Source organism: Nerophis ophidion, linkage group LG05 (assembly GCF_033978795.1).
Source record: "Nerophis ophidion isolate RoL-2023_Sa linkage group LG05, RoL_Noph_v1.0, whole genome shotgun sequence".
In the NCBI taxonomy this organism is placed as follows: domain Eukaryota; kingdom Metazoa; phylum Chordata; class Actinopteri; order Syngnathiformes; family Syngnathidae; genus Nerophis; species Nerophis ophidion.
The window spans coordinates 12,692,757-12,707,133 of record NC_084615.1 but is presented as its reverse complement, the minus strand read 5'-3'; the positions used below and the strand labels follow the sequence as shown (position 1 = coordinate 12,707,133).

General features: G+C 41.5%; 1 long non-coding RNA gene across 1 annotated transcript; it reads left to right on the top strand.

Moving 5' to 3' along the window:
• The first annotated feature begins 2,137 nt into the window (after positions 1-2,137).
• LOC133552332 (uncharacterized) lies at positions 2,138-14,352 on the top strand. The gene is made up of 4 exons (XR_009806654.1): positions 2,138-2,217; positions 5,102-5,179; positions 11,739-11,864; positions 14,001-14,352. It is a non-coding gene; the product is annotated as an uncharacterized LOC133552332 (long non-coding RNA).
• The last annotated feature ends 25 nt before the right edge of the window (positions 14,353-14,377 follow it).

Sequence of the window (14,377 nt, the reverse complement as noted above, 5' to 3'; positions counted from 1 at the left end):
GCAGCTTTCAATCTCACAGCTGGTGTGCAGTAAGTAGAGTATTTGCAGAATAAACACTTAGTAGGGCGCAACATACGACATGAGAAAACAGGCACATTCACCTTAATGGCAAAGACTACTTCCTGGAGGCTACACACTGCTGCCATCTAAAGTCTTGGAAGTGAAACTGCATGTGAAAATCTGCTTTGTAAAACTTGCAAATGAGACTCAGGAATGTAAGAAGAAAACAAGACAACATAGTTACAACAATCAACTTTTTTATGTAATATTAAACTAAATTATTTTTTTTAAAAGCACAGAAAAGCAAAGACAATGTGTACTGCTGAGAACTGGTATTGATTGACAGGTGCTGGTGTGGGTTCAGATGTGAGAGGTAACCACCACCAGTCAGGACTAGGAACCAAAGTAGACCGAGGCCTTCCATAAAGTGGAAAAAATTAATATCCATGCCTGTCAAATGTTTTTTTTTTAATAACGTAGTAGATAAGTTGTCTTTTCTATGAATGACTTTCTACAATTCAGTTCCAGTATTGAAGGTTTCATGGCAGCTTGTGTGTCCATTGATGCTCCGTGGCTGTGGGGGAGGAGCTACGGAACAAAGGTTTATCTTGACAAAACACATGCCAGCAGCTTACTGTGCATATGCTGGGCCTACTGTACATGTGATGGTCCTACTGTACATGTGATGGTCCTACTGTACATGTGATGGTCCTACTGTACATGTGATGGTCGTACTGTACATGTGATGGTCGTATTGTACATGTGATGGTCCTACTGTACATGTGATGGTCCTACTGTACATGTGATGGCCCTACTGTACATGTGATGGTCCTACTGTACATGTGATGGTCCTACTGTACATGTGATGGCCCTACTGTACATATGCTGGTCCTACTGTACATGTGATGGTTGTACTGTACATGTGATGGTCATACTGTACATGTGAGGGCCCTACTGTACATGTGCTGGTCCTACTGTACGTATGATATCCTACTGTACATGTGCTGGTCCTACTGTAAATATGTTGGTCCTACTCTAAATATGCTGGTCCTACTGCACATGTGCTGGTCCTACTGTACATATGTTGGTCCTACTGTACAAAAGATGGTCCTACTTTACATATGCTGGTCCTACTGTACGTATGATATCCTACTGTACATGTGATGGTCGTACTGTACATGTGATGGTTGTACTGTACATGTGATGGTCCTACTGTACATGTGATGGTCATACTGTACATGTGATGGCCCTACTGTACATATGCTGGTCCTACTGTACATGTGATTGTTGTACTGTACATGTGATGGTCATACTGTACATGTGATGGCCCTACTGTACATGTGCTGGTCCTACTGTACATGTGCTGGTCCTACTGTACGTATGATATCCTACTGTACATGTGCTGGTCCTACTGTAAATATGTTGGTCCTACTCTAAATATGCTGGTCCTACTGCACATGTGCTGGTCCTACTGTACATATGCTGGTCCTACTGTACATGTGATGGTCGTACTGTACATATGCTGGTCCTACTGTACATGTGCTGGTTTTACTGTACATGTGCTGGTCCTACTGTTTGCTTGTCACCACTGTTGTCATTTTATATATATATATATATATATATATATATATATATATATATATATATCCATCCATCCATTTTTTACCGCTTATTCCCTTTTGGGGTAACGGGGGGCGCTGGCGCCTATCTCATCTGCAATCTTATACACACACACACACATATATATATATATATATATATATATATATATATATATATATATATATATATATATATATATATATATATATACACTTATTAATTAGTTAATTAGGTATTTAGTGATGATCTGTTGTCTTGTTTGTTCCTTTTTTCCTTTATTTTCATATTAAAAACAGAAGTCGGCAAACAGACCGTGAATCAATATTTGATGGGTGTCATGTTTTGTGATCATGTTTTGTTTAGTTGTGTTATGTTACTTCAAGACTCCATTAGTTCCTGTTTTTTCACACCCTTGTTTTGTTTCCATGACAACTCATTGTTTTCACCTGACTCATTTGGACTGGCGCACCTGTTTCCAATCATGAAGAGACTATTTAAGCCTGTCATCTTCTGTTGGTCGTTCATCACTAGTTGATGATTACTCCGCCCTCTGCTTCACACCATGTATACTGTTCCATGCCATGTCATAGTTCATGCTGCTCCTTTCACGCCACAGTAAGTGTTTTTTCTTCCATATTCATAGTTGACGTTAGGTGTACGTTTTATTTATCTAAGCAGCAGTTTAGTGAGTTTCCTAGATTCTTGTTTCCTTAGCCAAGTTTGCACCTTTATAGTAAACATTAAAGGCCTACTGAAAGCTACTACTAGCGACCACGCAGTCTGATAGTTTATATATCAATGATGAAATAATGACATTGCTACACATGCCGGTTTAGTTTACTAAATTGCAATTTTAAATTTAGCGCGGAAGTATCATGTTAAAACGTCGCGGTATGATGATGCATGCGTGTGACGTCACGCATTGTAGAGGACATTTTGTTCCAGCACCATTCACAGCTATAAGTCGTCTCTTTTCATCGCATAATTCCACAGTATTCTGGACATCTGTGTTGCTGAATCTTTGGCAATTTGTTCATTGAAAAATGGAGGCGTCAAAGAAGAAAGACGTATGTGGGAAGCGGTGCATTGCGGCCGCCTTTAGCAACACAAACAGCCGGTGTTTCATTGTTCACGCTTCCGAAAGATGACGGTGAAGCTTTACTATGGAACAGAGAGGTCAAGCGAACATGGTTCCCTACCACATGTCAACCAGCAGGTTTCGGTGGTAATAGTGGTAATAAGTCGGCTCTTACCGTAGACATGAGCGGAGAGCTTGCGTCGTCCTGCACCTGTCAAAGAGGCAGCTGCGACTCTCTTGCCCCCTCCCACCGGCCGCCCCCGACCGTCGGATGCTTCCAACGTGGAGGAAGCATGAGCTGCTTTTTCTGCGTCGAGAAACGGCACTGGCGGTCACCACACCCCTCCGACTTTCAGGTACGACCATATAATCTCACTAAAACACTAGTAACACAATAAGCAGATAAGGGATATTCCAGAATTATCCTAGTAAATGTGTCTAATAACATCTGAATCGCTCTGCAGTCACTCTCACTTTCCTCATCCACAAATCTTTCATCCTCGCTCAAATTAATGGGGAAATTGTCGCTTTCTCGGTCCGAATCGCTCTCGCTGCTGGTGGCCATGATTGTAAACAATGTTCAGATGTGAGGAGCTCCACAACCCGTGACGTCACGCGCAAGACACATCAGTAGGTCAAAATTAATACTTGACAGTATATATATATATATATATATATTCATAACTTGATGTCTTTCATGCACTGCCTTCAGTTGCATAGCAGAAATGTGGATGTATAGTATCGCGGTAGTAATGATTAAAAAATTGTACTATACTCTGTTTGAAAAAGTAGCGGTCCCCAGGCATGACAACGCTCCGTCACGTGTTGACATTGCTGGTTTTACGAGCAAAGGAGCATGTTGGGCAGCGCACACACACAGAGTACTTACAAGCAGACACAGTGTGTCGACAGAAAAGGGAGAACGGACACATTTTGGTGTAAAAAGTCAAGATAAAGGTGAAGTTATAACAATGAAACACCATCAGGAAGAGCTGCTTTACGACATGGCTAGCTAGATAGCAGCTAACATCCATCCACAGTGTTTTAGCTACTTCTAAATCACTAATCCTTGCCTCCATATATGTCTTACAAGTATTATAATCACTGGAGAACAAGAAATAGCTAACTTCACTACACACCGTAGGAGGATACATTAGCTGACTGGCGTCACAATGTAAACAAATGCCATGGGTGGATCTACACCTGACATCCACTGTAATGATACCAAGTACAGGAGTGTATCTATTCGATACTACTAGGATTAAATCGAAATTTTTTACCGTCAAACAATCTTTTTTCCTTTTTTAAAAATTCATATGATGTTTATAAAATCAGTAAACACGTCCCTGGACACATGAGGACTTTGAATATGACCAATGTATGATCCTTGGTATCGCATCGATAACTAAATGTGTGGTATCATCCAAAACTAATGTCAAGTATCAAAGAAGAGACGAATAAGTGATTACATTTGAACAGAAGTGTAGATAGAACATGCTAATACAAAAAAACAGCGTCACACCTACCCTTTACATCAGTAATTCTAAACCATATTATTATTGGTTTATTAGGTATTATATTCTATTGTATGATCCTGTAACTACTTGGTATCAGATCGATACATAAATGTGTGGTATCATCTAAAGCTCATGTAAAGTATCGAAGAAGAGAAGAATAAGTGATTATTACATTTGAACAGAAGTGTAGATAGAACATGTTAAAACAGAAAATAAGCAAATATTAACAGTAAATGAACAAGTGGATTAATATACAATTTTTACAGTTTGTCCCTCATAATGTGTATAAAATAATAGGTGTATAAATGACACAATATGTTACTGCAGACTAATTAGGAGTCTTTGTTTGTTTACTTCCTACTAAAAGACAAGTTGTCTAGTATGTTTTCAATGTTTTATTTAAGGACTAAATGACAATAATAAACATACGTTTCATGTACGCTAAGATTTTTTTTGCTCCAATTAATAAATGGATGGATGGATAGATGGATAGAACTTTATTGATTCCTTCAGGAGAGTTCCCTCAGGAAAATGTAAGTTCCAGCAACAGTGTAAAGACAATAATGACATTTTTTGTGGTCCACTTTATTTAGAAAAATACCAACAATTATAGAAATACACGTTGGTCCCGGTACTAAAATATTAGTAATATAACAACCCTCGGCTGTAACATAAATGTGTAAAAAGTGAGTACTTTGCATGAAGTATATTAAATGCACTGTGACGAGATTTTGGCCAGCAGAGGGCAGCAAAGAGCCTCCATCAGTCACATTCTCCCCTGATGAGTTTTGGCTCTATGGTCCAGAGCATCATGTCAGTCTCAGCTCACTTTAAAAGCAGTCTTTTTGCTTTTAAAACACACTTTTTTTGTGTGGCGCTCAACCAGTCCTCTTTTTTTTTTTAGGTCCGCAAGGAGCAAGCAGGCCAACTGGACGTAGGACAGGCCTGGGCAATTATTTTGACTTGGGGGCCACATTTAGAGGTATATCTATTTTCATGAACACTAATACAAAACCTCACAATAATGTCTGATTAAATGCTAAAAACATTATGACAAACTGCTTTAAAAAAACGTAATGGAAATTTACATTTTTCTATGAAGGATAAAACACTGAATATTGACAAAATATGTACCACACGCCCCCTTTCGATGGAAACATTTTCCAATCAAGTGAAACGCAACAAAAATGCAACAAACAGTGAAATATGAACGCGAAGGGTACAAAATGGTCATGTCTGTGTGATCATGTTTTGTTTTAGTCATGTTCGGTTTTGTTTTTGGACTCTTTGTGCACTTTTGTCATCATACCAACCCATTAGTTTTCAACTGCCCTTATGTCATGCACCTTTGTCACGTTTTGCACTCGCGCACCTGTCACTAATCACCACAGCATTATTTAAACCTGTAGTCAGCCTGGCGACTTCACCTTTACTCACTTCATGCCATGCTACCTCTGTCATTAATGCCGATCAATAGTTTTGCTTCTTGTCATGCCACGTAAGTTTTGTTTATTAATGCCACAGTTACTGTCTTTTGTTTTTTCTCCATAGTTCTGCCTTTTGTGCTAGTTTTTTGTTTTCATGAGGGACGGCGTGGCGCAGTGGGAGAGTGGTTCAAATCCCACCTGGTACCAACCTTGTCACGTCTGTTGTGTCCTGAGCAAGACACTTCACCCTTGCTCCTGATGGGTGGTGGTTAGCGCCTTGCATGGCAGCTCCCTCCATCAGTGTGTGAATGTGTGTGTGAATGGGTAAATGTGGAAGTAGTGTCAAAGCGCTTTGAGTACCTTGAAGGTAGAAAAGCGCTATAAAAGTACAACCAATTTATTGATTTATCATTAGTCAAGTTTGTTCTCCGCCATTGTGCGCGCCATTTGTTTGCTTACTTTCTTGTAGTTTGTTAGAGTTAAAATAAAATCTTGCCCCCGCCAACTTTCCTTTGTCTTCCGGAAAAAACAAACCCCAAAGTCCACGTATTGACAAAAATAAACCAACCTACAATCTGATCTATCTGATACATCTCTAAGCTTTAGAACTTTGTTGTGAAAATCTCCTTCCATGTCTGTGGAAAAACTCCCCGCCCACACTGCTTGGTGCCTCGTCTGAGCTGCTGTGACGTAGATAACCATAGTAACTAATTAGATGACCATAGTAACTGGTATAGCATCCATAAGCCCATATTCCAACCATTGAAAGACTTACCGTATTTCCGTGAATTTCCGCCGGGTATATAGTATGCGGCTGCCTAGAATAATTAGCGCATGCTTAGCATTACCGCCGGCTCAGGATTAACGCCATTTCAAACTCGTTTTGCAAAATATTATTGTTATTAGGGCATGTCTAGAATTTCCGCCGGGTTGAACTCGTTTCGCCAAATAATTAGTATATGCCTGGAATTTCCACCGGGTCAAACTCGTCACGTCACGAGTGACACTTCACCTGTCATCATTTTCAAAATGGAGGAGGCTGATTTCGATCATTTGAAATCGCATAAAGAGAAGAAGATTAAGAGCTATTCAGTAGGATTTAAGGTCCAAGCTATTGAATATGCTAAAATGAACAGTAAGCAGCTATGTTTTATCATAATACCGTAGCTGCGTGTGTCAAATATGAGTCATTGAATGACTCCCGCCTCCTGGTGGTAGAGGGCGCTAGAGATCTTTCTTGCGACTACTCGGCTGCAGAAGAAGTGACAACAAGCAGCAAGAGTGAGCAGCGATCCTTTATTATTTCCTCTCGCTTATATTTTAACATGGAGGATTACATATCTAAAATAAAACAGTTTTCTAAACTGGACTTTCAATTGAAGCAGGAGGTAATAAAGGAAGATCTCCATCGAGACAGAGACTTTTAAAACTGAAGAAAGATAAGGAAGACTTCTGTAAACAAGTTATCGATGCTTTTGATCAGAAGGAGCTGCGCATGGACTTCATTTATAAGTAAAGGTAAGACCATAATAACGTTTTTTTTTATTAAATGTGCTTTCCATGCTTACATCACACTCAAATTTAAAGCACAGGCCTAAATTTACCTCATGCCTTTAGTAAGTGCCGGAGTGAGAAGGGGTTTTAAAATAATTAGCGCATGCTTGCCTTTACCGCATGCCTTTGGTAAACGCCGGATTGAGAAGAGGTTTTAAATTAATTAGTGCCCCAGCGGAAATTCAAGGAAATACGGGTGTAGTTGAAGACTTGCAGTCATTAAAAAAGATGAGAGCACATCATAATGGCCGCTACACTTTCCATCTTCAACATCTAAAAAAAAATATTTGGGAATGTCCGGCGGGCCAGATTGAAAAGCTTAACGGGCCGCATGTGGCCCCCGGGACTTTATTTGCCCAGGTCTGACATACGATCAGGAAAAAAGATAAGACATGATAACACGTGTGTGTGTGTGTGTGTGTGTGTGTGTGTGTGTGTGTGCTTCCAGGGATGGAAGAGAGAGTCTTAAGCCCCGCCCCTCCCCGCCTCCCGTTTGAAACAGATGCTGTTTTTAGCCCAAAACCTTAATGGGGGGCCTGTGATCACGTTCCAGTCAGGCCCAGGAGTGTAGAAAATAAAATAAATAAAATAAAATCTCCCTCTGTGAAGTCCTAGATTTGGCCAATCAAAGTGCTGACTTCAAATAGCGCCGTGGTCTTGCTCTGACCACACCGCAACATGCTGATTATTTGATGGAGCTACGTCTTTGAACGTGGCCTAGAAGTCTGGATGTGGGTTTCTTTCCGTCGCACGTGCTCAAACGGGATGAGGACAGTTTGGCAGCCATTGTTACGTCACCCCGATGTTCTCCATCAATACAACACATTTGTCCTCCCTCTCCCCACAATGTTCCCACCTTTTTATTTTGACGCTTCCTGGCAAAGCGGCGAGATCAGACTGCAAGGCGGACACGTCCCATCAGGGTGGAAATAAGAGCATACGTGTTTTGTCGCTGAGATATAATTTAGGTAGGTAGGTCTTTATTGTCATTAGATTAGATAGTACTTTATTTATTCCGTCAGGAGAGTTCCTTCAGGAAAATTACAATTTTCAGCACAATCCCATTCAAGATCAGACAAACATTAAAGGGAGACAGAACAGGATCGCTGACGGGTCTGCCGGCTTCCAGCGCCCCTTACTAAAAAAGATGAGATACAGGTAAACAAGGGGGGGAGAAAAAAATAGAAGATTAAAATCAAATTAAAAAATCAGTCTTAGCCTGGGCCCTGGAGAGGGGGTGCAGACTGAGGCCAAGGGGAAAAAACAACAACTCATAGCCATAGTACACATCCCTCTTACATGTGTGTAAGAGGGAAACATCAAACATCAAAGAACACAGAGGACATTAAAGACATTAAAGCAGCAGATACAAGCAGACACTTCTACATACAGCTATGAATAAAAAGTAAAAGAAACATATCCACTGTGGTGGCCTCTGCGGTGTTCCACGCCATCTTCCGCTGGGGTGGAGGGAGGATGGCCAGAGACAGGAGCAGACCCAACAAAGCAACCAAGAGAGCCGACTCCACTCTCGGCCAGTGTCCAGTCCGCATGGATGAGCGAGGATACGTCCAAAGAGACTGAGGTGTCCGACACCTGCTCACCCAGCCAAGACACCACGAAGCCTCTCCGTCCCAGCGCTCAGTGCTAGCTCCTCAGTCCTGTCCCCTCATCCGCATCTCCTCCAGTCCCTCCAAACCGACTCCGGTGTGGCAGAGACCCAGCAGCTGGTCTCCATGGCCAAAAGGCTCCCGGGAGGCAGATCCAGAAGTCCACAAAAAAAGCACCACAGAGGTCACGAAAGTGACACCCCTTGTCACACAGTCCCAAAGGGTCCCGGACCAAAATGCAAAAAAATATAATAACACATGAAAACAAGAGCGAAACACAAAAGGATGATACAAGAGCACGGAGCTCCTGCCTACAGCAGCCACTACAGCAGCGCCATCTTGGGGGGAAAAAAAAAAAAAAAAAAAAAATTGCACAAGAACAACAAAACTTTGGAGTCTGGAGTGGGGAAAAAAAGCTCCATAGTAAATATTACAACATACATCTCCAGATATCTAGCGACAGAGGGGAGGGAGTATGGGGGCTATGGTGGCAGGCTGCAGCCGCTCAGGCGCTGCCCATACGCCCATCAGCCTTATGGGATTTGCGTCAAGGGCTTTGGATTGGATGGTGGGGTATGTGTATATTTTTTGTGGATGCATGTGTGTGTGTGTGTAAGCCTGCAGTGTGTCTCTGTTCCGCGGCCTTGGTGTTGTGCAGCCGATAGTCAGTCCGAGGCCTGATGAGCGGTGTGTGTGCGCTCCTTCCGAGAGAAGAATGAACTCCTATTTGCTTATAAGGAAGATGGTAAAGTTGCTAATGAAGCATTTAAGTCTCACCTTAAAACTCATCTGTATACTCTAACCTTTAAATAGACCTCCTTTTTAGACCAGTTGATCTGCCGCTTCTTTTCTTTTTTCTCCTATCAATCAATCAATGTTTATTTATATAGCCCCAAATCACAAATGTCTCAAAGGACTGTACAAATCATTACGACTACAACATCCTCGGAAGAACCCACAAAAGGGCAAGGAAAACTCACACCCAGTGGGCAGGGAGAATTCACATCCAGTGGGACGCCAGTGACAATGCTGACTATGAGAAACCTTGGAGAGGACCTCAGATGTGGGCAAACCCCCCCCCCCCCTCTAGGGGACCGAAAGCAATGGATGTCGAGCGGGTCTAACATGATACTGTGGAAGTTCAATCCATAGTGGCTCCAACACAGCCGCGAGAGTTCAGTTCAAGCGGATCCAAGACAGCAGCGAGAGTCCCGTCCACAGGAGACCATCTCAAGCGGAGGCGGATCAGCAGCGTAGAGATGTCCCCAATCGATACAGGCGAGCGGTCCATCCTGGGTCTTGACTCTGGACAGCCAGTACTTCATCCATGGTTATCGGACCGGACCCCCTCCACAGGGGAGGGGGGGACATAGGAGGAAGAAAAGAAGCGGCAGATCAACTGGTCTAAAAAGGTCTATTTCCCCCCCCCCCCTCCCTTGTGGAGGGGGTCCGGTCCGATGACCATGGATGAAGTACTGGCTGTCCAGATTCGAGACCAAGGATGGACCGCTCGTCGGGACCCAGGATGGACCGCTCGCCTGTATATTGGTTGGTGACATCTTTACGCTGCTGATCCGCCTCCCCTTGGGATGGTTTCCTGTGGACGGGACTCTCGCTGCTGTCTTGGATCCGCTTTGAACTGAACTCTCGCGGCTGTGTTGGAGCCACTATGGATTGAACTTTCACAGTATCATGTTAGACCCGCTCGACATCCATTGCTTTCGGTCCCCTAGAGGGGGGGGGGGGGGGGGGGGGGCGGGGGTTGCCCACATCTGAGGTCCTCTCCAAGGCTTCTCCTAGTCATCATTGTCACTGGTGTCCCACTGGCGGTGAATTCTCCCTGCCCACTGGGTGTGAGTTTTCCTTGCCCTTTTGTGGGTTCTTCCGGGGATTTCATAGTCATAATGGTTTGTGCAGTCCTTTGAGACATTTGTGATTTGGGGCTATATAAATAAACATTGATTGATTGTTTGATTGATGAGGCTCTTGCTCCTTGGAATGGCTCCTTCAATGTGGGAGCTTTTCACATAAAACAACAGTTGTACAAGACAACGTTGTGCTTGTAAAGTGGAGCCTCGATATATAAACTTCTCAGAGTACAAACTTTTTGATGGAAATACGCTTATGTGTGAGAACCTTGTCTCAGTGTCCAAAAAATACCGTATATTCCGGACTACAAGGCGCATTTAAATTATTTGTTTTTCTCTTTGCCTGATAACCCGGTGCGCCTGAAACGGAGCAATTCTCGTTGTGCTTACAATTTTATTTGGCACATGGAGTCATGATAAGTGTGACCAGTAGATGGCAGTCACACATAAGAGATATGTGTGACTGCAATATGACTCAAGTAAACAACACCAACATTTTACATGTTCCATTGAAAATATGGAACATTACACACGGCACACAAAAATCTATCATGTTTTAGTAGGACTTTGGTAAGCTTGAACTCAAACTTATAAAATAATTCACCCCTTTACAATATCCTAATAACTTACCGTGCAATATTACCCTCCGAGTGCACTGATTGTTATTACTCTAGTACTCTTGTCTTGTTCTGCATATCATACAGTATTTTGTATATTGTTTTGAATATTGTACAGGATTGCTTATTATTTTTATTGAATATTAGTCTGTTCTTTTTTTTCTTTCTTTATTACTTCTTGTGTAATTTATTTTTATCCCATTTGTATTTGACTATATTAAATGTTTGGATTTATTTTGGGTAGTAGAGATATTTACAACAGCTGTTTATTTCATGGAGGAATGTAGTTAATCATAGAACTTGGCACCCAATATTATTGAATAAGTAATGTGGTGCACAAAGATTCCCAGCCCTCACGTATGAATGTTTCATCCAGCCATTTTGTGCCCGGCAGCACATCCATTGTTAGCAGGCTAATCGATCTCCGTTGCTCACTTTGTGTGCGTTTTGGCCCTTTTTTTCCAGCATTCTTCGAGTTTTGCTAGCAACGGACAAGCGGCGCGTGATTTGAAACAGTCTGGAAGTATCCACAGCGTCGTCGACACTGCCCCCTGCCGCCCCTTCCGCAGCACATAAATATTAACCAACGAGGTAAAGTGGATTTTACATTTGTTCCTAATGAGTGAGCTGGCTGTCAAAGTTAAGGAGTGTTGTGAATTCAAACTGGGTTAGTGACAAAAATAACATATACAATATAAGTTTAGCTATTTATCATTGTTTTAGTGTTTTTATGTTCAAAATAATTTTGGTAACACATAACTAGATTAGTAGTTGGAGAAGGCCCAAACATTGTTTTCTTGTAAATTTGCCTTCATAAATGTACCGCATAAAAACAAATGTTACATAATTTTTTGGTTAATGCTTTATTCAAAAAGAATGTAAGTAAAATAATGACCTTTCTAAGTATTGTGGTTTATTTCATTGCTGTGTTGCATCTGTCATTTATTGTTGTTCTATACAAGTGATGATAGAAGTGGATGTTGTTATTCATCAAGTCTTTGTGTTGTCAGGACTTTCACTTCATCACAACCGGATTATTTGGTTTGTCTTTGAAGAACATTCACCTTACATCCATGTAAGCTTCACCACTTTATGATCATAGACTAAGATTGGTCACATCTAGTCTTAGACTAAGATTGGTCACATCTAGTCTTAGACTAAGATTGGTCACATCTAGTCTTAGACTAAGATTGGTCACATCTAGTCTTAGACTAAGATTGGTCACATCTAGTCTTAGACTAAGATTGGTCACATCTAGTCTTAGACTAAGATTGGTCACATCTAGTCTTAGACTGAGATTGGTCACATCTAGTCTTAGACTGAGATTGGTCACATCTAGTCTTAGACTGAGATTGGTCACATCTAGTCTTAGACTGAGATTGGTCACATCTAGTCTTAGACTGAGATTGGTCACATCTAGTCTTAGACTGAGATTGGTCACATCTAGTCTTAGACTGAGATTGGTCACATCTAGTCTTAGATTGGTCACATCTAGTCTTAGATTGGTCACATCTAGTCTTAGATTGGTCACATCTAGTCTTAGATTGGTCACATCTAGTCTTAGATTGGTCACATCTGGTCTCAGACTTGATTGGTCACATCTGGTCTCAGACTTGATTGGTCACATCTGGTCTCAGACTTGGTTTGTTACATCTGGTCTCAGACTTGGTTTGTTACATCTGGTCTCAGACTTGGTTTGTTACATCTGGTCTCAGACTTGGTTTGTTACATCTGGTCTCAGACTTGGTTTGTTACATCTGGTCTCAGACTTGGTTTGTTACATCTGGTCTCAGACTTGGTTTGTTACATTTAGTCTCAGACTTGGTTTGTTACATTTAGTCTCAGACTTAGATTGGTCACATCTAGTCTCAGACTTAGATTGTTACATCTAGTCTTAGACTTAGACTGTTCATATTTAGTGTTGGACTGGTCACATCTAGTCCTAGACTTGGTTTGTTACATCTAGTCTCAGACTTAGATTGGTCACATCTAGTCTTAGACTAAGATTGGTCACATCTAGTCTTAGACTAAGATTGGTCACATCTAGTCTTGGACTAAGATGGGTCACATCTAGTCTTGGACTAAGATTGGTCACATCTAGTCTTGGACTAAGATTGGTCACATCTAGTTTTAGATTGGTCACATCTAGTCTTAGATTGGTCACATCTAGTCTTAGATTGGTCACATCTAGTCTTAGATTGGTCACATTTGGTCTCAGACTTGGTTTGTTACATTTGGTCTCAGACTTGGTTTGTTACATTTGGTCTCAGACTTAGATTGTTACATCTAGTCTTAGACTTAGACTGTTCATATTTAGTGTTGGACTGGTCACATCTAGTCCTAGACTTGGTTTGTTACATCTAGTCTCAGACTTAGATTGGTCACATCTAGTCTCAGACTTAGATTGTTACATCTAGACTTAGACTGTTCACATTTAGTCTTAGTCTGGTCACATTAGTCTTGGACTTAGATTGGTCACATCCGGTCTTAGACTTAGATTGTTTAGACTCTGGCCCTGAGAACCAACATGGAACATAATGATTATAAGGACTCTAATATTGGGGAAGACTATCAAACAACTTTAATGTACTTTTATATCAACTGAGCTTAGGTAGCAAGAAATCCTGTATATGAACACCAAAAGTCAGGAGGGACAACACGAATCATCGTTGTTTCTGTATAATGAAAGTCTGTGTAGGTCCACAACCTTTGCGTTTCTATTTTTAGATTCCGGGGATTGAAGTGTGCAAGGTCAGACAGAACTTTGATGGAGTTGCGCAGTGTAAACACTGTGAATGTAGGCCGAGGGCACATAGGCTCTGATTTAAAGCAAACACCCAAAGACGGAGAAGGAAGGAGGAAAGTTTCTTGCATGTGAAGACTTGAGTATAAGTGAGTGGGCTGCTAGAGTCTGCATGGAGCTGCAGTCCTTGTTGTGCTAGTCTGTGTACTCAAGAGCAAAACAAAACACTTTAGTGCAGATGGCTCAGTTTTCATGCTAGAATTGTTTTGTCAGGGACTTGCAGTAAAGAGAAAATGCATAAAGTGAGGGCAGCTTTTGTGACCTGTAACCTGACATAACTACAATTTTTCTTAATTTTTTT